The sequence below is a fragment of the Aotus nancymaae genome, unplaced genomic scaffold, assembly GCF_030222135.1.
Source record: "Aotus nancymaae isolate 86718 unplaced genomic scaffold, 86718_ANA_hifiasm-v0.15.2.pri h1tg000092l, whole genome shotgun sequence".
NCBI lineage: Eukaryota > Metazoa > Chordata > Mammalia > Primates > Aotidae > Aotus > Aotus nancymaae.
The window spans coordinates 11946059-11972325 of NW_026988507.1; the positions used below are offsets into that span (position 1 = coordinate 11946059).

At 38.3% G+C, this 26267-nt stretch overlaps 1 long non-coding RNA gene across 1 annotated transcript in view; it reads left to right on the forward strand.

The window, feature by feature from the left end:
• The window catches only part of LOC135271822 (uncharacterized), a 148176-nt gene that overhangs the window by 105373 nt on the left and 16536 nt on the right, over window positions 1-26267 (forward strand). The window lies entirely within an intron of this gene.

Here is a 26267-nt window from a genome sequence, read left to right on the forward strand (position 1 = left end):
TGGAAATAAAGGGCAACAGTAATTACTTCTCAAAAGGTAGGTGCTGAGAAGGCAATTTTTAGCAATATTGAAAGAAAGATAATAAAGATATACCTATAGAAAAACAGAGTAGAATTTGAAAGACCAGAAGGAAGTTTATTTTGAAAAGAGATACCACCTCTCTATCTTTCTTTCTCTTTCTCTGGTGCTCATCAGGATTTACTAACCCTTTCTACTAGTACCTGTAGAAGAACAAACTGTACATCACTCCCTTTTATGAAACACTGCCTCATTTCTAATTTAATAAGATATAAATTAGTATAGGTACACTTGTGGCTACAACACATAATTTCCTGTGGTTATTTGAAGTATTACAAAATAGAGAAATAACCTACATTAGGTTTGTCTTAGTCCGTTTTGTGCTGATATAACATAAAAGCACAGACTGGATAATTTATAAAGAACAAAAGTTTATTGGATCATGGTTCTCAAGGCTGGGAAGTCCAAGACTGAGGGGCCAGCATCTGACAAGAGCCTTCTTGGGACATCATCCCATGGTGCAAGGGGAAAGAAAGAGTGAGAGAGAAAGATAATGAGAAAAGGGGGCAAACTTATTTTTTGTAAAAACCTACTCCTGTGATAACAATATTAATCCACTCATGATGGAAGAGCTTGAATGGCCTAATAACCCACCTCTAAATACTATTTTCAGTACTTAGTGCAGTACTAAAAGTTTCTACCTCTTGATACCATTACAAAGCAGGTAAATTTCAACATGAGTTTTGGAAGAACCCAACATTCAAACCATAGCAAGGATCATGATTATAATCCTGGGAGAATGCCTATGAATGGGTCAGACAGCCTCCTGTGCCCCATAGTGGGCAAGGCCAAGAGCTGCTCCACTGTGTTAGTGGGAATTGTATTAGTTCTTGAAATCTTGTAGAAACCACAAGGATCTTCTTGTATGAGTTCAATGAGCCTGGTCTCCTATCCAATTCATCAGGCTGTTGGGCTCATAGATGAAATAATATACCCATTGTGTCTTACTCTTGTGGAGCTGCTAGAGAAAAACATGATGGACTGGGTGACTTAAAAAACAAATTTATTTTTCACAGTTCTGGTAGCTAGATGTCCAGATTAACATTGGTGGGACTGGTTTTTGGTGAGGGCTCTCTTCCTGGCTTTCAGATTGCTGCCTTCTTGCTTTGTGCCTACGTGAATTTTCCTAGTCTGTGCTGGTGAAGAGAGTGAGAACAAACTATATTTTGTTTCATTTTTGTAAGGGTGCTAATCCCATCATACCAGGTCCTTGCCTTCATGACCCAAGTTTCCCCCAAAGACCCTATGTCCAAATATCATCACACTGTGAGTGAGACCTTCAACATATGAATTTTGTGGGGACAAAAAAATTTAGCACATAACACACTTTCCCTGAAACTCTTCTTAAGAAAAATTTAGGTACTTGTAATTAGGATTACACAACCTAAGCAAAATCCAAGATTACAAAAGATTTTAAAAGGGCCTGAATGTACATTGCTAGCAAAAAGTGGCAAAATCTGGTGGTCTGATTCTTGTCCACTAAGTGAACAAGGACATACAGTGTATCATCTATAACGACAGTTAACTTCTTTTTTATGGTTCATTTCCCCTCAAAACCATTCATAAGTAATTTGATAATATTTCGAAAATATGGATTCTGAGCAATGATACTCTACTGGACATAAAACTTTGACACAACTAGATTATAAATTAGAAAAATATAGACTCTAGCCAGCTTTGCAGCAGGGAAACATTATTAGAAAGAAATGCATTAACCCCATGTATTGTACATAATATGCATATTTTTAAATAGAATTTAAAGCATTAATATCATCTAAATTTATGCAAGTTTGTTTTGCATCTGCACCTGTAGTGTTTATGGTATATCATAGTTATTGACATTTTTAAGAGTTTTAGGCATAAGAGCAGTAGGCTGAAATTGTTACTAAATTACCTACTTGATATTAAAAATGTCAGTTGATTTGATTAATCAAAGGAAAACCATCTAACTAATTAAACATCATTACATTTAACTTTTTCTGCTTAGGGGAATCCATCCACATGTAGGGAGCTTACTCCTATACTGTATTATCTGTGGCATAGTCTTACTTGTTAAGCTGTACCCATATTTTCTTGTTTTATAGTTGGAATAGTTTTCCTGGGGTTAGATAACAAAAAGGAATGGATTTTTGAATAAAAAGAGTCTCACTAAGTAAAACATTCTTCTTTAATGCATACCCAAAGTCATACTTCTCTGTGGTATCTACTTCTATTTCCTGATTGATAAATATTTCATTAGTAATGACACAAGTAATAAAGTTAAAAGAGCGTGTTGCACAGGCTTTATATAATCAGTTTTCTAATACTACTTAGATTCTATTAGAATATTTTGTTTGTGTAATTGTTTCTTTTTAACAGCTCACAAAATACTACTTATATTAGGGTCATATCCTAAGTTTTAGAGATTGTAGGTAAGATATACAAATAAGGTTTTGAAAATACTGGCCTATAAAGCCCAGAGGTTGTGCAAACCAGAAAGTCTGAATTAGAAGCAGACATAAAAAATTGTTGCCTAAACCCACTTAGATATAAGGATATAGTAATCAGATGACTAAAAATTCATTTAATGCTCACAGTTTGGGGCCATATAGATATACTAAAGTATATATTATAAAAATATAAACAAACCAAAGGAAAATTGCAGTTGCAGAAGCAGAAATGGAAAGGTTTTTTGGATATAGTATCATATATACAATGCCATTTTATAGATCAGGCATTTCTAATAAAAGTTTCTTGATCCATAAGCTTTTGGAGATCAAGAATTAATTTTGTATTGGTTTCCAGGCACTTGCTCAATTTGACTGTTGGTATTGAAGACATTGTTGTTATCTTTGCTTTCACTATGGAAAATACTAATTTGTGTCTGGGATTCTACGTACTTTTTCCTGTCTTTTTTTGCTTGCCAGGGAAGGGGAGGTGAGTCCTAGCCATATAAATAAAGATGAAAAGTTGTTGCCAAAAATAGCTACCACTCATTGACACTTAATACATGCAAGTCACTCTGCAAAACACTTTACTTAAATTACTTCATTTTATCTTCAAGTATTATGGCCCATCTCTTGAAGATGAAAATATAGAAACAGAAGCACAAAGAGATCAAGTTACTTGCCACATACATGTAGAATAAATTATAGTCAGGACTTGAACTGATGTTAATCAAATTCCAGAACCTATACTGTAGAGTTTCACCATTTTGTGGCTAGCGCCTCGTTTTAGAAATTGACAAACCAGAAAGAAGGTGAGCACTGTTCAGCACAACCCCTTTAAGTGCATACTTAGGGCATGTGAAAAATCCATCTGTCTAGGGATATTCCATGCCTCAAGGCCCAAAAGAAAGTACCTGAAAGACAATTAGCAGCTTAAAACTTTCTTCTCTAATTCACATCTTGGAAATTTAAATTATTATATTAAAATTAATACTGGTAGGAGTTGCAGGAAAATGCTGATCTGTAATGCTGCTCTAAAAATAAAAATTTTCTGCTAATAAAGTGGTTAGTCTAGAGGTAGTGAAATACTGATTTAAGTTTGGTTAGTCTAGAGGTAGTGAAATATTGATTAAAGTTGGAAAGCAATAAAATGTATTTTTTGAAATCCCCTGTAAATGTATATGAGAAAGTAAAAACTGAACTGCCCATTGCTTAAGGTCACATCATTGATGGGATTTAATGACTAAGTCCAAGACTGTGCCCAGGAATCGCTTGTGTTCATTTCTGTTAGAGGTCCCACTGGAAGCAGCAGAATTATCAGGATAAAGATGTTTTAGTGCACAGTGAAAAGTATAAAAGACCCTCTGTCTTTCAAAAGTGAGTAAACATTTGGAGAGGTGATACTCACCTAACACTTCAAGAGGAGGAAAAAAATAAAAGTGATTACCATTTTATTATGTTATATATATATATATATATATATATGGAGATCTAATTCTTACAAGGATTTTTTGTTGAGTTTGAGGCTGAAAAACATACCACGGTCATGTCATAGTAAAGGTGATGATGACAGTGGTGGGAATGCTGGTAATGCTGGAAGCAGAATTCTGAAACCAATGTGTAGGGGTTTTTAAAATAGTTTAGTTCTTAGAATATTGCTAATGAAACATAATGATTGTAGCTTTTAGTGCATTAGAACCAAATCATGAAGATCTTGGTGGTCAGAGTGACAGAGTATTTACTAACATCTAATATTTCATTAATGACCTAAAACATACTTATTTCCACATTTATATTATTTTATTGCCATATCCCTGGATACAGATTCAATTTCAATTTCACTTTCCCTTATTCTAAGATTTTTGGTAATCCAGTCAGGGTCTGAAATTGATTGTACTGTTGCTGCCTTTTCCAGAGGAAAACAAAATAATACCAGTTAGGATACTGGTCCTTTTTGGCTACACTATGACATATAATGACAGAAGTCACTGGCAATAATCAGTTCTGGGTCATAAAGTCAGGCCCAAATCAGCAGTAAGAACTAGGGTTAGATGTGGTAAAAGCCAAAACTCAACCTTGGTGGTTAAAGTCAGAACATGACCAGGGTCAAATGCTAGATTAACACATGAGAATTGGTTAGATCCAAGTAGGCCAAGCTGTAGTGTCCAAAAGTTAATATATAAACCTCTCAATTTAAATCCAGAACAATTTTCATGGCCTTCATGAATTTGAAAGTACGATCATCTAGAATCACGACTACCAAGAGGAAGGCAGCCATGGCACCACTGTTAGCAGAAAGTCTTTGCTTGCTGAGAAGTTGTCTCACATCTCATCTCTAATCCAGCTTATCTACTTCCCATGCAAAATGGCAACCTCACCCCTGCCCCTACTCCCACCTACATCTTTTGTCTTTATTTGAATGGGAAGTTTAAAAGCATAGCTTTATCTGATCATCTTTCCTTAGCCTTTGCTTTTCTTTTTTATTATACTTTAAGTTCTGGGGTACATGTATAGAATGTGCAGGTTTGTTACATATGTATACACGTGCCATGGTGGTTTGCTTCATCCATCACCCTGTCATCTACATTAGGTATTTCTAATGCTATTCCTCCCCTAGGACCTCACTCCCCAGCTGTCTCTTCTCTAGTCCCCCATCCCCTGAAAAGCCCTGGTGTGTGGTGTTCCCCTCTCCGGTCCATGCATTCTCATTGTTCAACACCCACTTATGGGTGAGAATATGCAGTATTTGGTTTTCTCTTGTGTCAGTTTGCTAAGAATGATGGTTTCCAACTTCATCCATGTCCCTGCAAAGGACATGAAATCATCCTTTTTTATGGCTGCATAGTATTCCATGGTGTATATGTGCCACATTTTCTTTATCCAGTCTAATATTGATGGACATTTGGGTTGGTTCCAACTCTTTCCTATTGTGAACAGTGCTGCAATAAACATGTGTGCATGTGTCTTTATGATACAATACTTCATAATTTTTGGGTATATACCCAGTAATGGGATTGCTGGGTCAGATGGTATTTCTAGTTCTAGATCCTTGAGGAATTGCCGCACTGTCTTCTGCAGTGGTTGAACTAATTTACATTATCACCAACAGTGTAAGACCATTCCTATTTCTGCACATCCTCTCCAGCATCTGTTGTCTCCTGTTATATTTAATGATCTCCATTCTAACTGGTGTCAGATGGTATCAATGTAGTTTCGATTTGCATTTCTCCAATGAACAGTGATGATGAGCTTTTTTTCATATGTTTGTTGGCTGCATAAATGTCTTCTTTAGAAAAGTGTCTGTTCGTATCTTTTACTCACTTTTTGATGGGGTTCTTTGTATTTTTCTTGTAAATGTGTTTAAGTTCCTTGCAGATTCTGGTTATTAGCCCAGTGTCAGATGGGTAGATTCCAAAAATTTTTCCTATGTTTTTGGTTGCCAGTTCACTTTAATGATAGTTTCTTCTGCTGTACAGAAGCTCCTTAGTTTAATTAGATCTCATTTGTCTATTTTGTCTTTTGTTGCCATTGCTTTTGGTGTTTTAGTAATGAAGTCCTCGCCCCGCTTAAGTTCTGAATGGTATTGCCTAGGTTTTGTTCTCGAGTTTTTATGGTTTTAGGCTTTATATTTAAATATTTTATCCATTTTGAGTTATTTTTTTGTGTAAGATGTAAGGAAGGGATCCAGTTTTTGTTTTCTGCTTATGGATAGCCAGTTTTCCCAACACCATTTATCAAATAGGGAATCCTTTCCCCATTGCTTGCTTTTGTCAGGTTTGTCAAAGATCAGATGGTTGAAGATGTGTGGTGTTATTTCTGAAGCCTCTATTCTGTTCCATTTGTCTATATCTCTGTTTTCGTAACTGTCCCATGCTGTTTTGATTACTGTAGCCTTGTAGTACAGTTTGAAGTCAGGCAGCGTGATGCCTCCAGCTTTTTAATTTTTTTATTTTTTTCTTAAAATTGTCTTGGCTATGTAGGCTCTTTTCTTGCTCCATATGAAATTTAAGGTAGTTTTTTTCCAATTCAGCAAATAAAGTCAGTGGTACCTTGATGGAGATAGCATTGAACCTGTAAATTACTTTGGGCAGTAGGGCCATTTTCACAATATTGATTCTTCCTAACCATAAGCATGAAATGTTTTTCCGTCTGTTTGTGTCCTCTCTTATTTCCTTGAGCAGTGGTTTGTAGTTCTCCTCAAAGAGACCCTTCACATCCCTTGTAAGTTGTATTCCTAGGTATTTTATTCTCTTTGTAGCGAGTGTGAAGGTAAGTTCACTCATGATTTGGCTCTCTGTTTATCTGTCATTGATGGATAGGAATGCTTGTGATTTTTGTACATTGATTTTGTATTCTGAGACTTTTATTCTGAAGTTGCTTATCAGCTTAAGGAGATTTGGGGCTGAGGTGATGAGGTCTTCTAAAATATGCAAACATGTCATCTTCACATAGAGGCAATTTCACTTCCTCTTTTCCTAATTGAATACTCTTTATTTCTTTCTCTTCCCTTATTGCCCTGTCCAGAACTTCCAATACTATGTTGAATAGAAGTGGTGAGAGAGGGCATCCTTGTGTTGTGCCGGTTTTCAAAGGGAAGCTTCCAGTTTTTGCCCATTCAGTATGACGTTGGCTGTGGGTTTGTCATAAAAAGCTGTTTCAATTAAAAACACATTAAAAAAAAAAGAAACCGGAAAAAAAAGTTGTTATTATTTTAAGATCCTTTCCATCGATAATCTAGTTTATTGAGGGTTTTTAGCATAAAGCGCTGTTGAACTTTCTCGAACGTCTTCTCTGCATCTATTGAGATAATTATGTGGTTTTTGTATTTGGTTCTGTTTATGTGATGAATTATGTTTATTGATTTGTGTATCTTTAACCAGTGTTTCATTCCAGGGAAGAAGCTGACTTGGTCATGATGGATAAGCTTCTTGATGTGCTGTTGAATTCGGTTTGCCAATATTTTATAGGGATTTTTGCGTTGATGTTCATCATGGATGTTGGCGTGAAATTTTCTTTTTTAGTTGTGTCTCTGCCAGGTTTTGGTATCAGGATGATGTTGGTCTCAAAATGAGTTACAGAGGATTCTCTCTTTTTGTATTGTTTGGAATAGTTTCAGAAGGAATGGTACCAGCTCCTCTTTGTACCTCTGGTAGAATTTAGTTGTGAACCAGTCTGGTCCTGGACTTTTTTTTTTTTTGGTTGGTAGGCTATGAATTGCCTCCATTTCAGACCTTATTATTGTTCTATTCAGGGATTCGACATATTCCTGGTTTAATCTTAGGAGGGTGTAAGTGTCCAGGAATTTATCAGTTTCTTCCAGATTTTCTGGTTTATTTGCACAGAAGTATTTACAGTATTCTCTGGTGGTAGTTTGTGTTGCTGTGGGATCGTGGTGATATCCCCTTACCAATTTTTTTGCATCTATTTGATTACTCTCTTTTCTTCTTTATTAGTCTTGCTAGCAGTCATCTATTTTGGTGATCTTTTAAAGAAACTAGCTCCTGGATTCATTGATGTTTTTGAAGGGATTTTTACGTGTCATCTACTTCAGTTCTGCTCTAATCTTAGTTTTTTCTTGGCTTCTGCTAGTTTTTGTATTTGTTCTTGCTTCTCTAGTTCTTTTAGTTGTGACATTAGGTTACCGACTTTAGATTTTTCCTCCTTTGTCTTTTGGGCAGTTAGTGCTATAAATTTCCATCTATTCATTGCTTTAAATGTGTCCCAGAGATTCTGGTATGTTATGTCTTCATTCTCAATTGGTTTTAAATAACACCTTTATTTATGCATTTATTTCATTATTTATCCAGTAGTCATTCAGTAGCAGGTTGTTCAGTTTCCATGTAGTTGTGCAGTTTCGAGTCAGTTTCTTAATCCTGAGTTCTAATTTGATTGCACTGTGGTCCGAGAGACTATTTGTTATGATTTCCATTCTTTTGCATTTGCTGAGGAGTATTTTTCTTCCAATTATGTGGTCAATTTTAGAACAAATGTGATGTGGTGCTGAGAAGAATATATATTCTGTTGATTTGAGGTGGAGATTTCTGTAGATTTCTATTAGGTCCACTTGGTCCAGAGCCGAGTTCAAGTCCTGCATATCCTTGTTAATTTTCTGTCTCGTTGATCTGTTGTGATATTGACAGTGGGGTGTTAAAGTCTCCCACTATTATTGTGTGGGAATCTAAGTCTCTTTGTAGGTCTTTAAGAACTTGTTTTATGGATCTGAATGCTCCTATATTGGGTGCATATATATTTAGAATAGTTAGCTCTTCTTGTTGCATTGATACTTTTACAAATATGTAATGCCCTTCTTTGTCTCTTTTGATCTTTGTTGGTGTAAAGTCTGTTTTATCAGAGACTAGGATTGCAACCCCTGCTTTTTTTTTTTTTTTTTTTGCTCTCCAATTGCTTGGTAAATCTTCCTCCATCCTTTTATTTTGTGCCTATCTGTGTCTTTGCATGTGAGATGAGTCTCCTGAATACAGCACACCAATGGGTCTTGACTCTATCCAATTTGCCAATCTGTGTCTTTTAATTGGGGTATGTAGCCCATTTGCATTTAAGTTTAATACTGATATGCGTGAATTTGATCCTGCCATTATGATACTAGCTGGTTATTTTGCCCTTAGTGATGTAGTTTCTTCATAGCGTCAATGGTCTTTACAATTTGGCATGTTTTTGCAGTGGCTGGTACTGGTTGTTCATAATATTTTGAAGTATAGAGTTTTAACAGCTTTGTTGAGGCATAGGTAATATAAAATTTGATGAATTTGAACATATGCATATATCTGTGTGTAGGAAAGCAGTCTGTTTCATGGCAAAAGTGAGGCCATGTTGAAGCAAAACTGCCACGATAAGCAATGTTTAACATCCACATACCAAACTGTTCTGCAGAAAGGCCATTAAGCAATGCCTATAGCACAGGTAACTCCTCATGAAGATACTTCTCTAATGTCCACAGTATCCTCTTGGCTCTCTCAGCTGCCAAGAGGAAGGCATATGTCTTCTCTGGTGGTAGGTTTGCATATATTACTCACTCTGAACACTGTGAAACTATTATTACAATCAAGGTAATAAACATGTTCGTTATCTCCAAAAGTTTCCTCATGTACATTTGATGTTGTGTGTATGTGTATGTGTGTGTGTGTGTGACTGTGATAAGAACACTTAACATGAGATCTACTCTCAACAAAATTTAAGTGCACAATACAGTATGTTAACTATAGATACTGTGTTGTACAGCATATTTCTATGATCTTCTGCAGAACTTATTCATCTTGTATTACTGAATCTTTATAACCATTGAACAACTCCCTACTTTCTCCTCTCCCAATGCCTTGCCAACCACCATTCTAATTTCTGCTTTTATGAGTTTGACTATTTCAGATACCTCATGTATAGATTTTGATAATGTTCAAACATTACCAAATTAAAGACATTTAATTTATTTCCCAAGAGTTTGCTATTATAAGTAACAGTGGTGAACAACTTGCTGTGAAAATCACTGGGAGATATTTTAGATTATCTTTGTGGAATAAATTCCAAAATGTGTGAGTGGATCAAGAGACAAATGCTTTGTTATATTTTTGAAAAATATAATCCATTTTATTTTAACTTAGAATTTGGGTTGCATCTATACAAACATAACTTGTTAAAAAAATTTTTGTTTCATGGCAAGGCGGACACAATTTTGGTAGTGATATAAACATTTCTTCGTACTTTCCCAGGAGACATTTTGATTTCTTGTTAAAGCTGAGAGCTATGGTAGAGCAACAGAGTGGATGGACTTCTCCTGCCATGGGCAGTTGGTGATCTCACTGCTGATTTTATCCATGAGCCTTCTCAGAATTAGCTGCTCTGAAATTTTGTTTCTAAAAAAAGTCAAGGTGGCCCTTGAAGAGGAATAATGGGAGGGAAGTCTAATGACTGAAATCAATAAAGTAAGCCTACAGTGCTTTAAAATGGAAGGAAGAGAATGAGACATTGGAGAAAATGGCTGCAGCTCAGGAAAGCAAATTTTAGGGGAGAATAAAAGAAGGAAACAGCTGGAGCACACCTGTGAGATCTGACACTGTGTGTTCAGGACAGGATGAATGCCTAGGTCCAGGTTTGGGGTGGAACAAACTCTCACCTTTTAAGTCTTCAGTAAGGGTTAATGATTGACTAGGAAATATCCCTAGAGCTGGTAGAGTGCTAGACCCTAAAAATGCTCTATTCTCTGGCAAACTCTGTTTTTCCCTGAAACATACAATGGATTCAGGATATGTTAGGGCATGAAAGCCTGACACAGCTATTGTTCATCCTAGAATAGGATGGCTGAATCATCACAGATACACTCTGTGGCTGTGGAGCTGGCAACCTGCTGCTGAAATGACTCTAGGAGACAATTTCAGAGAAAGATCATCAAGTTCCAAGAGTAGAGGGAAGTTTTGCTGGGGCAATTGAAGGTTGCTGTATATACCTTCAAGCAAAATGTACACTCACCTTTTTAATTATTTACTCATTTACTCATATGTATTTACTCAAGTACATATTTGTTGAGCACTCACTTCAGACAAAGAAGTAGCTTCTAGGTATGTAATTTGAGAAAATCAGTGCAATTCCTGCTTAATGGAGCTTAGTTTTGAGGGAGAGAGAGACTTTTCAAGCAATTATGTAATAAACATATTATTACAAAATGCAATAATGCATGAAGTCATTCAAGTTCATATAACAGTGGGAAGACTGATATGGTATGAGGAGTCAGAGGTTTCCTTGAAGAAGTGATTATTATATTAATATTAATTAATAAGCCTAATAAAAGACTAAAAAATATATAGAAGATAACTAAGTGAGTCATTTGATGGTTGGTAGTTGGTGAATCGATGAGAATGGTAGAAAAAAAAATTATGCTTTGAAGAGCATGGGCAAAGGCCCTGAGGTAGAATTAAAACCTAGCTTATTCCAGGAAGTAAAAGACAGACAAACTGGCTAGATTATAGAAAGTGAATTCTAGAAAGGTGGCTGCCATATACTTCAGTGGCAAAACAAAACAAAACAAAATCCAAAAACCTTATTCAAAGATTTCCAAACAAGTAAGTGACTGTTGTAACACTTGGTCCTAGTCATCAAAGATGCTAGCTAAAACTTCAGGGTCCAACTACTTGATGGTAGAGGTTGGGAGGAAGGAGAGAATCAAAAAATAATGATTGGTTGCTACTAGGCTTAGTACCTGGGTGACAAAATAATCTGTACACAAAACCCTGGAGAGGTGGGGTGCCAAGATGGCCAAGAGAAGCCAGCACTGGAATGTAGCTCCCAGCAATTGAGATGCAGAGAGGTCTAGAGGACTTCACGATTCCAAACGACATGCCTGGTTCATTTCTGTGGGACTGATAGGGCTCTGAAAATAGGCCCAGGGAAGGAGCCACAGGGCAAGAACTGCCCAGGGAGGCAAATTGAGACGGGGGAGGGGTGCGTCCCCACCTGAAACATGCAGCCTGCTCGGAGGGTCGGGGGACTTAACCCCCTCAGTGCTCCAATTTGGATTCTGTGCTTACCTCATCCCTCCTGCAACCCACGGTCCACAAGAGCCCTGCCAGACAGTGGGGCATCATAGGTAGTCAATGCAAATCTGAGCAGTGGCTACCGCCGGGCATGGCTAGTTGTCAGAGGGACCTGGGCATGAGTTTGGACTAACACCAGTGGGATGGACCGTCCCACAGAGGGAGGCAGAGTTGAAAGTAGGGAAACAGACCATAAGGCCTGGCAGGCTCCACCTCCACAGAACTCAAATTGAAGCCCTCACTAGACAGCTTGGCAGCAAATACACCAGCTTGAGTCCAACCAGGAAGATCTACCTGGAGAAGGAGAGATACCTTTGGGAAGTTGGGGCCAATCTCACCTGCAAACAAACTCCAGAGAAGGACCACCCACCCAGCAACCTGACTGAATCCTAGAGAGCCCAGCAACACCCTCTACAGGCCAAAAAAATACAACTCCAACCTCAACAGAAAAAAAATGTCCACTAAGAGACTCCTCCTGAAATCACCAACTTCAAAGATTAAAGGGAGATAAATCCACAAAGATGGGAAAAACAAACAGCGCGAAAAGGATGAAACCATCAAAGAACAGAACACCTCTTCTCCTCCCAGGGATCACAACTCCTCACTATCAAAGGAACAAAAAAAAGACAGAGAATGAATCTGATGAAGTGACAGAGCAGGCTTCAGAAGGTGGGTAATAACAAACTTCTCTGAGTTAAAAGACCATGTTCCAACCCAATGCAAAGATTAAACAAAATTTTTGTTTCATGGCAAGGTGAATTTTTGTTTCATGATGTGCTGATCCAACAGCACATCAAAAAGCTTATCCATCACAATCAGGTAGGCTTTATCCCGGGGATGCAAGGCTGGTTCAGCATACACAAGTCTGTAAACATAATTCACCACCTAAACAGAACCTTGAAAAAAGGTTAGACGAAATGCTAATTAGAATAATCAGCTTAGAGAAGAATGTAAACGACTTGATGGAGCTGAAAAATACAGCACGAGAACTTTGCAAGGCATATACATTTCAATAGCCGAATCGACCAAGCAGAAGAAAGGATATCAGAGATAGAAGATCAAATCAATGAAATAAAACGAGAAGGCAAGATTAGAGAAAAAAAAGTGAAAAGAAATGAACAAAGCCTCCAAGAACTATGGGAATATTGGAAAAGACCTAATCTACGCTTGATCGGCATACCTGAATGTGACAGGGAGAATGAATCAAAGTTGGAAAACACTGTTCAAGATATTATCCAAGAGAACTTTCCCAACCTAACAAGGCAGGCCAAGATTCAAGTCCAGAAAATACAGAGAACACCACAAAGATATTCCTCAAGACGAGCAACCCCAAGGCACATAGCTGTCAGATTCACCAGGTTGAAATGAAGGAAAAAATCCTAAGCGCAGCCAGAGAGAAAGGTCGAGTCACCCACAAAGGAAAGACCATCAGACTCATATCAGATCTCTCAGCAGAAACCCTGCAAGCTAGAAGGGAGTGAGGGCCGATATTCAACATCCTTAAAAGAACTTTCAACCCAGAATTTCATATCCGGCCCAACTAAGCTTCGTATGTGAGGGAGAAATAAAATCCTTTACGGACAAGCAATTGCTGAGAGATTTCGTCGCTACAAGACCTGCCTTACAGGAGCTACTGAAGGAAGTACTAAACAGGGAAAGGAACAACCAGTGTCAGCCACTGCAAAAAACATACCAAAAACAACAATGCAATGAAGAAACCATGTCAACTAACAGGCAAAACAACCGGCCAGTAACAAAATGGCAGGATCCAATCTAAACATGACAGTATGAACGTTGAATGTAAATGGCCTAAACACCTCAATCAAAAGACATAGACTGGCAAACTGGATAAAAAGTCAAGGCCCATTGGTGTGCTGTATTCAGGAGACCCATCTGACATGCAAAGACTCATTAGACTCAAAATAAAGGGATGGAAGAAGATTTAGCAAGCAGATGGAGAACAAAAAAAAAGCAGGGTTAGCAATCCTAGTCTCTGATAAAAGGGACTTTAAACCAATAAAGATCAGAAGAGACAAAGAAGGGCATTACATAATGGTAAAGGGATCAATGCAGCAAGAAGAGCTAACTATCCTAAATATATATGCTCCCATGCAGGAGCACCCAGATACATAAAGCAAGTTCTTAAAGTCCTGCAAAGAGACTTAGACTCCCACACAATAATAGTGGGAGACTTTAACACTCCACTGACAGTATCAGACAGAACAATGAGACAGAAAGCCAACAAGGATATCCAGGACTTGAATGCAGATTTGGACCAAGTGGACCTAATAGACATTTACAGGACACTCCACCCCAAATCCACAGAATACACATTCTTCTCAGTACCACATTGCACTTACTCCAAAATTGACCACATAATTGGAAGTAAATCACTCCTCAGCTAATGCAAAATAACGGAAATCATAACAGTCTATCAGACCACAGCGCAATCAAATTAGAACTCAGGATTAAGAAAAGCACTGAAAACTGTACAATCAAATGGAAACTGAACAGCTTGCTCCTGAATGACGAATGGATAAACAATGCAATGAAGGCAGAAATAAAAATGTTCTTTGAAACCAATGAGAATGAAGACACAGCGTACCAGATCCTATGGGATACATTTATAGCAGTGTCTAGAGAGAAATTTACAGCAATAAATGCCCACATGAGAAACAAAGAAAGATCTAAAATTGACACCCTATCATCAAAATTGAAAGAGCCAGAGGAGCAAGATCAAAAAAACTCAAAAGCAAGCAGAAGACAAGAAATAACTATGATCAGAGCAGAACTGAAGGAGATAGAGACACAAAAAACCCTTCAAAAAATCAATAAATGCAGGAGCTTGTTTCTTGAAATCATCAACAAAATAGACCACTAGCTAGACTAATAAAAAAGAAAGAAGAATTGAATAGATGCAATAAAAAACGATCAAGGGGAGATGATCACCAATTCCTCAGAAATACCACCATCAGAGATTACTATGACCAACTCTGTGCACATAAATCAGTAAATCTGGAAGAAATGGATAAACTCCTGAACATTTGCACACTCCCAAGACTAAGCCAAGAAGAATTTGAAACCCTGAATAGACCAATAACAAGGTCTGAAGTCGAGGCAGAAATTAATAGCCTACCGACTAAAAAAAACTGCAGGTCCAGATGGGTTCACAGCTGAATTCTACGAGACATACAAAGAGGAGCTGGTACCATTACTGTTGAAAGTATTCCAAACAATACAAAAAGAAGGAATCCTGCCTAACTCTTTCTATGAGACCATCATCATCCTCATACCAAAATCTGGCAGAGACACAACTAAAAAAAGAAAACTACAGGCTAATATCCATGATGAGCATTGATGCAAAAATCTTCAATAAAATACTGGCAAACCAAATCCAACAGCACATCAAAAAGCTTATCCATCACAATCAGGTAGGCTTTATCCCGGGGATGCAAGGCTGGTTCAGCATACACAAGTCTGTAAACATAATTCACCACCTAAACAGAACCAAAGACAAAAACCACATGATTATTTCAATAGATGCAGAGAAGGCCTTCAAGAAAATTCAACAGCCCTTTATGCTAAAAACTCTCAGTAAACTAGGTATCGATGGAACATATCTCAAAACAATAAAAGATATTTACAACAAACCCACAGCCAATATCACACTGAATGGGCAAAAATTAGAAGCATTCCCTTTAAAAACTGTCACTAGACAAGGATGCCCTTTCTTACCACTTTTATTCAATATAGTATTGGAAGTTCTAGCCAAAACAATTAGGCAAGAGAAAGAAATAAAGGACGTTCAGTTAGGAAAAGAAGAAGTCAAATTGTCCCTATTTGCAGATGACATGATTGTTTAGAAGACCCTATCGTCTCAGCCCAAAACCTCCTTAAGCTAATAAGCAACTTCGGCAAAGTCTCAGGATAAAAAATCAATGTGCAGAAATCACAAGCATTCCTACACACCAATAACAGATAGAGAGCCAAATCATGAGTGAACTCCCATTTACAATTGCTACAAATAGAATAAAATACCTAAGAATACAACCAACAAAGGAGGTAAAAGATCTCTTTAAGGTGACCTACAAACCACTAATCAAGGGAATAAGAGAGGACACAAACAGATGGAAAAACATTCCGTGCTCATGGTTAAGAAGAAAAATTATTGTAAAAATGGCCATACTGCCCAAAATAATTTATAGATTCAGTGCTGTCCCCGTGAAGCTACCATTGACCTTCTTCACAGAACTGGAAAAAAACCCTTTAAACTTCATATGGAACCAAAAGAGAGCCCACATAGCCAAGACAATCCTAAGCAAAAAGAACAAAGCTGGAGGCATCACACTGCCTGACTTCAAACTATACAACAAGGCTGATGTAATCGAAACAGCATGGTACTGGTACCAAAATAGAGATATAGACCAATGGAGCAGAACAGAGGCCTCGAAAGCAATGCCACACATCTACAACCATCTGATCTTTGATAACCCGGACAACAACAAGCAATGGGGAAAGGATTCCCTGTTTAATAAATGGTGTTGGGAAAACTAGCTAGCCATATGCAGGAAGCTGAAACTGGACCCCTTCCTTACACCTTATACAAAAATTAACTCTTGATAAATAACACCATAAAAACCGTAGAAGAAAACCTAGGCAAAACCTTTCAGGACATAGGCACAGGCAAGGACTTCATGACTAAAAACCAAAAGCACTGGCAACGAAAGCCAAAATAGACAAGTGGGACCTAATTAAACTTAAGAGCTTCTGCACAGCAAAAGAAACAATCATTAGAGTAAACTGGCAACCAACAGAATGGGAAAAAATTTTTGCAATCTACCAATTAGACAAAGGGCTAACATCCAGAATGCACTGGATGTTAGCAGTAAAGAACTAAAGCAGATTTACAAGAAAAAAACAAACCCATCCAAAAGTGGGCAAAGCATATGAACAGACTAATACATTGTAGGACTGAGATCTCAGTATTCTTGCTTGCTGTCAGTTGGAAAATGCTCTCATATCCTAGAGGCTGCCTAGAATTCTTTGCCATGTGACTCACTTAGGCAGTTCCAGTTTCATATCAAGAGGAACACGTCTCTCTTACTTCAAAGTTCTGATTTCCTCTGTCTATGACCTGTAGACCCAGATTTAAAGGATTCTCAATTAGGTCAGTCCCACCTGGATAATTTCCATTTTGAGTAACTCATGATCAATTGACTAGTACCCTTAATTGTAGCTGCAAAATCCCTTATGCTAAGTATCACAATCATGAGAATAATATATCATCACATTCATAGGTTCCACTCACACTCAAAGAGTGAAGATTATATAAGGGTGAGGGTCATTGGGGATCATCTTAGAATTCTACCTACCACAGCGTAGTTCCTAGAGCTGTGTACCTTATTGCAGTATTTAATTTGATACAGCAAACTATGAGACAGACATTATTATAAGTTTCTTGTTGCAGATGATAAAATAAGTTCAGGGAAGGTAAGAACCTTGTGAAAAGTCATTCAGTTTGTGAATGACAAGCTTCCAGATACTATTATCAGAATTTGTTTCTCATTATCTTTATTTACTTCCTTTTCTACATAGTCAAAGGGAGATAAATTTCAGTGTGGCTTCACTCTTTTCCTCCATGAAACTCCAAGGGAGGAGACTCCAAAGGGAGGAGACTCCAAGGACTTCTACATTTTAAAATATCTTAATAGAGATCTTCTTCTCTCATCGTACTCTGTATCTTAATTTTTTTTTTTTTTTTTTTTTTACCTGAGACTAAGTCTTACTCTGTGGCTCAAACTGGAGTGCAGTAGTGTGATCTCAGCTCATTGCAACCTCCATCTCCTGGATTCAAGTGATTCTTGTGCCTCAGCCTCCTGAGTAGCTGGGATTACAGGAACATGCCACCATGCCTAACTAATTTTTTTTTCTTTTTGTATTTTTAGTAGAGATGGGGCTTCATCATGTTGGCTAGGCTGGTCTCAAACTCCTGGCCTCAAGTAATCCACCCACCTTGGCCTCTCAAAATGCTGGGATTACAGGCATGAATCAACATGCCCAGTCTACCCCTTAAATCGGAAGAATTTTTTTCAAGATAAATTGTTATAATAAATTATGTTTAAAGTACATGCAGCACTGCTGTATTTTCTGTTGGCAATTTATGATGCAGGCCATTGTGCAGAGGAAAAGAGTGAAGCCAGACTGAAATTTATTGTTATTTCCCTGTAGCCCTTAGGCTTTAGTTTTGCAAATGATGAGTCATTTTGTGGAAAAGGGTTTACTAATATTGCAAAGACTATGTAAGAATTATAATAATAAGTAAATAATAGAGAAAAAGGAAGTAATGATGTCTGTGAGGAATTATTTGTTCTATGAAGTATTTCTTTTGTTGTTGTTGTTTTTTGTTTTTTGAGACGGAGTCTCACTTTGTCATCCAGGCTGGAGTGCAGTGATACTATCTCAGTTCACTGCAACCTCTGCCTCCCAGGTTCAAGCAATTCTCTTGCCTCATCTTCCTGAGTACCTGGGACTACAGACACACATCACCACGTTTTTTAGTAGACATGGGTTTTCACCATGTTGGCCAGGCTGCACTTGAACTCCTGACCTCATGATCCACCTGCCTTGGCTTCCCAAAGTGCTGGGATTACAGGTGTTTACCACCACACCCAGCCTAAACTATTTCTTCTGTAGTTTTGATGTAAGAGATTAAGAAACATACAGAAATAAATTATTTCCAAGTAAGGACACATTCTTTTTTTTTTTTTTTTTTTTTTTTGAGACGGAGTTTCGCTCTTGTTACCCAGGCTGGAGTGCAATGGCGCGATCTCGGCTCACCGCAACCTCCGCCTCCTGGATTCAGGCAATTCTCCTGCCTCAGCCTCCTGAGTAGCTGGGATTACAGGCACGCGCCACCATGCCCAGCTAATTTTTTGTATTTTTAGTAGAGACGGGGTTTCACCATGTTGACCGGGATGGTCTCGATCTCTTGACCTCGTGATCCACCCGCCTCGGCCTCCCAAAGTGCTGGGATTACAGGCGTGAGCCACCGCGCCCGGCCCAGGACACATTCTTTATTAGGCCTCTATTAAATTTGCAGAAGAGCAGCCAGGCAATTCTGTTATTTTTTTAGAAAATAGTATTGTCTTAGAATTTGAAAAAATATATATATAGTCATTTTAGAGCATATGTCCTTTCTTTTTGTCTGTGTTTAAACTTCTCTGTTTTTCAGGAATCTTCTGCTCTTTCATCCCAAGATATTTACTGACAATCTTTTCTTTCTCTTTTCCATGAAAATATATTTGGCATAACGGATCTGCTACCCTATCAAAGCCTGAGGTGTTAATGAATAAAGTTCAAAGGAGCGCTCTTCAGAGCTCTTATTTGACCAAGAGAGAACCAATTAAAACAAAGAATTAATATTAAATTGCAAAACTTTAATTATTGGCAAGTTGTCTAAAGTTCCATTGGTAGGTCAGAAGCCTTTCTGAAGCTTTTGAAAATTATTGGTTAACTATGACCTGTCTATTTGTAATTTTACTTCTATCTAAAAGTACCAGAGTTATTGATGTCATGATTCATTACATAAAAATTTGGCATGTAGAAGAAACTGGGGAATATCTACAGAAAGAAATGTTGACTTGTCAATGATAGCAGCTTCTTTAAAGTGACAATCAGAGCAAGAAAGATTATTGGATCTTTTCACCTCTAACAGTGACTAGGGTTCTTTGTAAATAAACATCATAATTAATTTTTCTCAGGGTTCACTTTCTAGTTATTTTCTCTATAGGAAAGTTCTTTCAATTTACTGATATTAATCTTATATCCCTCAGGTCATGAATTTTCATTTGACCTTTACCTTGGAGGAGAATAATTATATAAGAATAAAAGTTTCTAAAGTAACACAGAATGAGATAATTGTATGGCACATGCACTGGATATAAATGTCACTGATAATGCATTTATAAGTAGTATGATAAAATCTATAAAATATTTTTCTATGAGTTACTGGAATGTAATTTGTTTGACCTATTGTTGATCATTTTAGTGTCATTTACATCTGTTTAACAGCATATTATACAAATCACATTTGGTTTTTTTTGTTATTATTATTTTCTTTTTTTTTAACTTTTATTTTTATTGTATTTTAGGTTTTGGGATACATGTGGAGAACATGCAAAATTGTTGCATAGGTACACACATGGCAGTGTGATTTGCTGCCTTCCTCCCCTTCACCTATATCTGGCATTTCTCCCCATGCTCTCTCTCCCCACCTCCCCACCCCCCGCTGTCCCTCCCCTATTTCCCCCCAACAGACCCCAGTGTGTAGTGCTCCCCTCCCTGTGTCTGTGTGTTCTCATTGTTCAACACCCACCTATGAGTGAGAACATGTGGTGTTTGATTTTGTGCTCTTGTGTCAGTTTGCTGAGAATGATGGTTTCCAGGTTCATCCATGTCCCTACAAAGGACATGAACTCATCGTTTTTGATGGCTGCATAATATTCTATGGTGTATATGTGCCACATTTTCCCTGTCCAGTCTATCATTGATAGGCATTTGGGTTGGTTCCAGGTCTTTGCTATTGTAAACTGTGCTGCAATGAACATTCGTGTGCATGTGTCCTTATAGTAGAATGATTTATAATCCTTTGGATATATACCCAGTAATGGGATTGCTGGGTCAAATGGAATTTCTATTTCTAGGCCCTTGAGGAATCACCACACTGTCTTCCACAATGGTTGAACTAACAGTGTAAAAGTGTTCCTATTTCTCCACATCCTCTCCAGCATCTATTGTATCCAGATTTTTTAATGATCACCATTCTAACTGGTGTGAGATGGTATCTCAATGTAGTTTTGACGTGCATTTCTCTAATGACCAGTGATGATGAGCATTGTTTCATATGTTTGTTGGCCTCATGTATGTCTCCTTTTTTAAAGTGTCTGTTCATATCCTTTGCCCACTTTTGAATGGGCCTGTTTGTTTTTTTCTTGTAAATCTGTTTTAGTTCTGTGTAAATTCTGGATATCAGCCCTTTGTCAGATGGGTAAACTGCAAAAATTTTTTCCCATTCTGTTGGTTGCTGATTCACTCTAATGACTGTTTCTTTTGCTGTGCAGAAGCTGTGGAGTTTGATTAGGTCCCATTTGTCTATTTTGGCTTTTGTTGCCAATGCTTTTGGTGTTTCAGTCATGAAGTCCTTGCCTGCGCCTATGTCCTGAATGGTTTTGCCTAGGTTTTCTTCTAGGGTTTTTATGGTGTTAGGCCTTATGTTTAAGTCTTTAATCCATCTGAGTTAATTTTAGTGTAAGGTATAAGGAGGGGGTCCAGTTTCTGCTTTCTGCACATGACTGGCCAGTTTTCAAACACCATTTATTAAACAGGGAATCGTTTCCCCTTTGCTTGTTTTTGTCAGGTTTGTCAAAGATCGGATGGTTGTAGATACGTTGTGTTGCCTCCAAGGCCTCTGTTCTGTTCCATTGATCTATATCTCTGTTTTGGTACCAGTGCCATGCTGTTTTGATTAGTGTAGCCTTGTAGTGTAGTTTGAAGTCTGGTAGTGTGATGCCTCCCACTTTGTTCTTTTTGCTTAGAATTGACTTGGCTATGCAGGCTCTCTTTTGGTTCCATATGAAATTTAAGGTGGTTTTTTCCAGTTCTGTGAAGAAGGTCATTGGTAGCTTGATGGGGATAGCGTTGAATCTGTAAATTACTTTGGGCGGTATGGCCATTTTCACGATATTGAGTCTTCCTAACCATGAACATGGAATGTTTCTCCATCTGTTTGTGTCCTCTCTTATTTCTTTGAGCAGTGGATTGTAGTTCTCCTTGAAGAGGTCCTTGATGTTCCTTGTTAGTTGTATTCCTAGGTATTTTATTCTCTTTGTAGCAATTGTGAATGGCAATTCATTCTTGATTTGGCTCTCTTTAAGTCTATTATTGATGTATTGGAATGCTTGTGATTTTTGCACATTGATTTTGTATCCTGAGATTTTGCTGAAGTTGCTTATCAGTTTCAGGAGATTTTGGGCTGAGACAATGGGGTCTTCTAGATATACAATCATGTTGTCTGCAAATAGAGACAATTTGACTTCCTCCTTTCCTATTTGAATACCCTTTATTTCTTTTTCTTGCCTGATTCCTCTGGCTAGAACTTTCAGTACTATATTGAATAGGAGTGGTGAGAGAGGGCCTCCTTGTCTAGTGCCAGATTTCAAAGGGAATGCTTCCAGTTTTTGCCCATTCAGTATGATATTGGCTGTTGGTTTGTTATAAATAGCTTTTATTATTTTGAGATATGTTCCATCAATACCTAGTTTATTGAGAGTTTTTAGCATAAAGGGCTGTTGAATTTTGTCAAAGACCTTCTCTGCATCAATTGAGATAATCATGTGGGTTTTGTATTTGGTTTTGTTTATGTGGTGAATTACATTTATAGACTTGCGTATGTTGAACCAACCTTGCATCCCTGGGATGAATCCTACTTGATCGTGATGGATAAGCTTTTTGATGTGCTGTTGTATTTGGCATGCCAGTATTTTATTGAAGATTTTTGCATCTATGTTCATCATGGATATTGGCCTGTAGTTTTCTTTTCTTGTTGAGTCTCTGCTGGGTTTTGGTATCAGGATGATGTTGGTCTCATAAAATGATTTGGGAAGTATACCCTCTTTTTGGATTATTTGGAATAGTTCCAGAAGGAATGATACCAGCTCCTCTTTGTATGTCTGGTAGAATTCGGCTGTGAAACCATCTGGACCTGGGCTTTTTTTGGGTGGTAGGCTCTTAATTCCTGCCTCGACTTCAGACTTTGTTATTGGTCTATTCAGGGTTTTGACTTCTTACTGGTTTAGGCTTGGGAGGAAACAAGTGTCCAGGAATTTATCCATTTCTTCCAGGTTTTCTAGTTTATGTGCATAGAGTTGTTTGTAATAATCTCTGATGATGGTTTGAATTTCTGGGAATCTGTGGTGATATCCCCTTTATTATTTTTTATTGCATCTATTCTCTTTTCTTTTTTATTATTCTGGCTTAGTGGTATGTCTATTTTGTTGATCTTTTCAAAAAACCAGCTCCTGGATTTATTGATTTTTTTGAAGGGTTTTTGTGTCTCTATCTCCTTCAGTTCTGCTCTGATCTTAGTTATTTCTTGTCTTCTGCTAGGTTTTGAGTTTTTTTGATCTTGCTCCTCTAGCTCTTTCAATTTTGACGATAGGATGTCAATTTTGGATCTCTCCTTTCTTCTCATGTGGGCACTTATTGCTATATATTTTCCTCTAGAAACTGCTTTAAATGTGTCCCAGAGATTCTGGTACGTTGTGTCTTCATTCTTGTTGGTTTCGAAGAACACCTTTATTTCTGCCTTCATTTCACTATTTATCCAGTCAACATTCAAGTGCCAGTTGTTCAGTTTCCATGAAGCTGTGTGGTTCTGAGTTAGTTTCTGAATTCTGAGTTCTAACTTGATTGCACTGTGGTCTGAGAGACTGTTTGTTATGGTTTCCGTTCTTTTGCATTTGCTGAGGAGTGATTTACTTCCAATTATGTGGTCAATTTTAGAGTAGGTGTGATGTGGTGCTGAGAAGAATGTATATTCTGTGGATTTGGGGTGGAGAGTTCTGTGAATGTCTATTATGTTTACTTGTTCCAGGTCCGAGTTCAAGTCCTGGATATCCTCGTTAATTTTCTGACTCGTTGATCTGTCTAATATTGACAATGGGGTGTTAAAGTCTCCCACTATTATTGTGTGGGAGTCTAAGTCTCTTTGTAAGTCATTAAGAGCTTGCCTTATGTATCTGGATGCTCATGTATCGGGTGCGTATATATTTAGGATTGTTAGCTCTTCTTGTTGCATTGATCCTTTTACCATTATGTAATGTCCTTCTTTGTCTCTTTTGATCTTTGTTGCTTTAATGTCTGTTTTGTCAGAGATGAGAATTGCTACTCCTGCTTTTTTTTGCTCTCCATTTGCTTGGTAAATCTTCCTCCATCCCTTTATTTTGAGCCTTTCTGTATCCTTGCATGTGAGATGAGTTTCCTGGATACAGCACACCAATGGGTTTTGGCTTTTTATCCAATTTGCCAGTCTGTATTTTTTGATTGGGGCATCTAGTCCATTTACATTTAGGGTTAATATTGTTATGTGTGAATTTGATCCTGCCATTTTGATGCTAGCTGGCTGTTTTGCCCATTAGTTGATACAGATTCTTCATTATGTTAATGCTCTTTACCCTTTGGTATGTTTTTGGAGTGGCTGGTACTGGTTGTTCCTTTTTATGTATAGTCCCTCTTTCAGGAGCTCTTGTAAATCAGGCCTGCTGGTGATGAAATCTCTGAGTATTTGTTTGTTCACAAAGGATTTTATTTTCCCTTCACTTATGAAGCTTAGTTTGGCTGGATATGAAATTCTGGGTTGAAAGTTCTTTTCTTTAAGGATGTTGAATATTGGTCCCCACTCTCTTCTGGCTTGTAGTATTTCTGCTGAGAGATCTGCTGTGAGTCCGATGGGCTTCCCTTTGTGGGTAACCCGACCTTTCTCTCTGGCTGCCGTTAGTATTTTCTCCTTCATTTCAACTCTGGTGAATCTGACGAATATGTGTCTTGGGGTTGCTCTTCTTGAGGAATATCTTCGTGGTGTTCTCTGTATTTCCTGGACTTGAATATAGGCCTGCCTTGCTAGGTTGTGGAGGTTTTCCTGGATAATATCCTGAAGAGTATTTTCCAGCTTGGATTCTTTCTCTTCGTCACATTCAGGTCCACCTATCAAACGTAGATTAGGTCTTTCCACATAGTCCCATATTTCTTGGAGACTTTGTTCATTCCTTTTTACCCTTTTTTCTCTAATCTTGCCTTCTTGTTTTATTTCATTGAGTTGATCTTTGACTGCTGATATCCTTTCTTCTGCTTGGTCAATTCGGCTGTGGAAACTTGTGCATGCTTCGCAAAGTTCTCGTGTCGTGTTTTTCAGCTCCATCAATTCACTTATATTCCTCTCTAAGTTGTCCATTCTCGTTAGTATTTCATCAAATCTTTTTTCAAGGTTGTCAGTTTCTTTGCATTGGGTTAGAACATGTTCTTTTAGCTTACGGAACTTTTTTATTACCCACCTTCTGAAGCCTGATTCTGTCATTTCATCACATTCATTCTCCATCCAGCCTTGTTCCCTTGCTGGTGAGGTGTTGTGATCCCTTGTAGGAGGGGAGGTGTTCTGGTTTCGGGTGTTTTCATCCTTTTTACACTAGTTTCTTCCCATCTTCGTGGATTTATCCACCTGTTGTCTTTGTAGTTGCTGACTTTCAGATTGGGTCTCTGAGTGAGCATCCAGTTTGTTGATGATGAAGTTATTTCTCTTTCTTAGTTTTCCTTCTAACAGTCTGGCCCCTCTGCTGTAGGACTCCTGTGGTCCACTCCAGGCCCTGCTTGCCTGGGGATCACCTGCCGTGGCTGCAGAACAGTAAGGGTTGCTACCAGTTTCTTCTTCTGCTATCTTTGTCCTAGAAGGATACCCGCCAGATGTCAGTCTGATCTCTCCTTTATGAGGTGACTCTTTGGATATACGGGGGTCAGAGGGCTGCTTGAGGAGACAGTCTGTCCTTTATAGGAGCTTGAGTGCTGAGCTGTGAGCTCTGTTGTTCATTCAGAGCTGCTGGGCAGGTACATTTAAGTCTGCTACAGCAGAACTCATAAACCCCCTTTTTTACGCAGGTGTTCTGTCCCAGGGAGTTAGGGCTTTATTTTTCAGTTTCTGTTGTACTGCTGCCTTTTTTTTCAGGGCTGCCCTGTCCAGCCAGGAGGCAGCCTAGTCACTGTCTGCCTGCAGAAGCTTTGCTGAGCTGCTGTGGCCTCTGCCCAGCTGCCGTGTGAACTTCCCTGCAGTCCTGCTTATATGGGTGTAGTTAGAACTGCCTCGGCAATGGTGGCCCACCTCTGTAATGGCGGACTCTCTCTGTAATGGCGGGTTGCATCAGCAATGGCAGGCTGCCTCAGCAATGGTGGACTACCTCCGTAGTGGTGGAGTGCGTCGGTAATGGCGGACGCCTCTCCCCCACAGAGCTGGACCGTCCCGGGTTCAGCTGTGCTTGCTGTAAAACTCTCAACCCAGAGAACTTTCAATTGCTGTTTTTTTTTTGGCGGGGGGGGCGGTGGGGGTTTGACCAGCCGAGCCTGATCACCTGGCTCCCTGCCTGAGAACCTTTCTTTTTTGTTTTTGTTTTTGAATGGT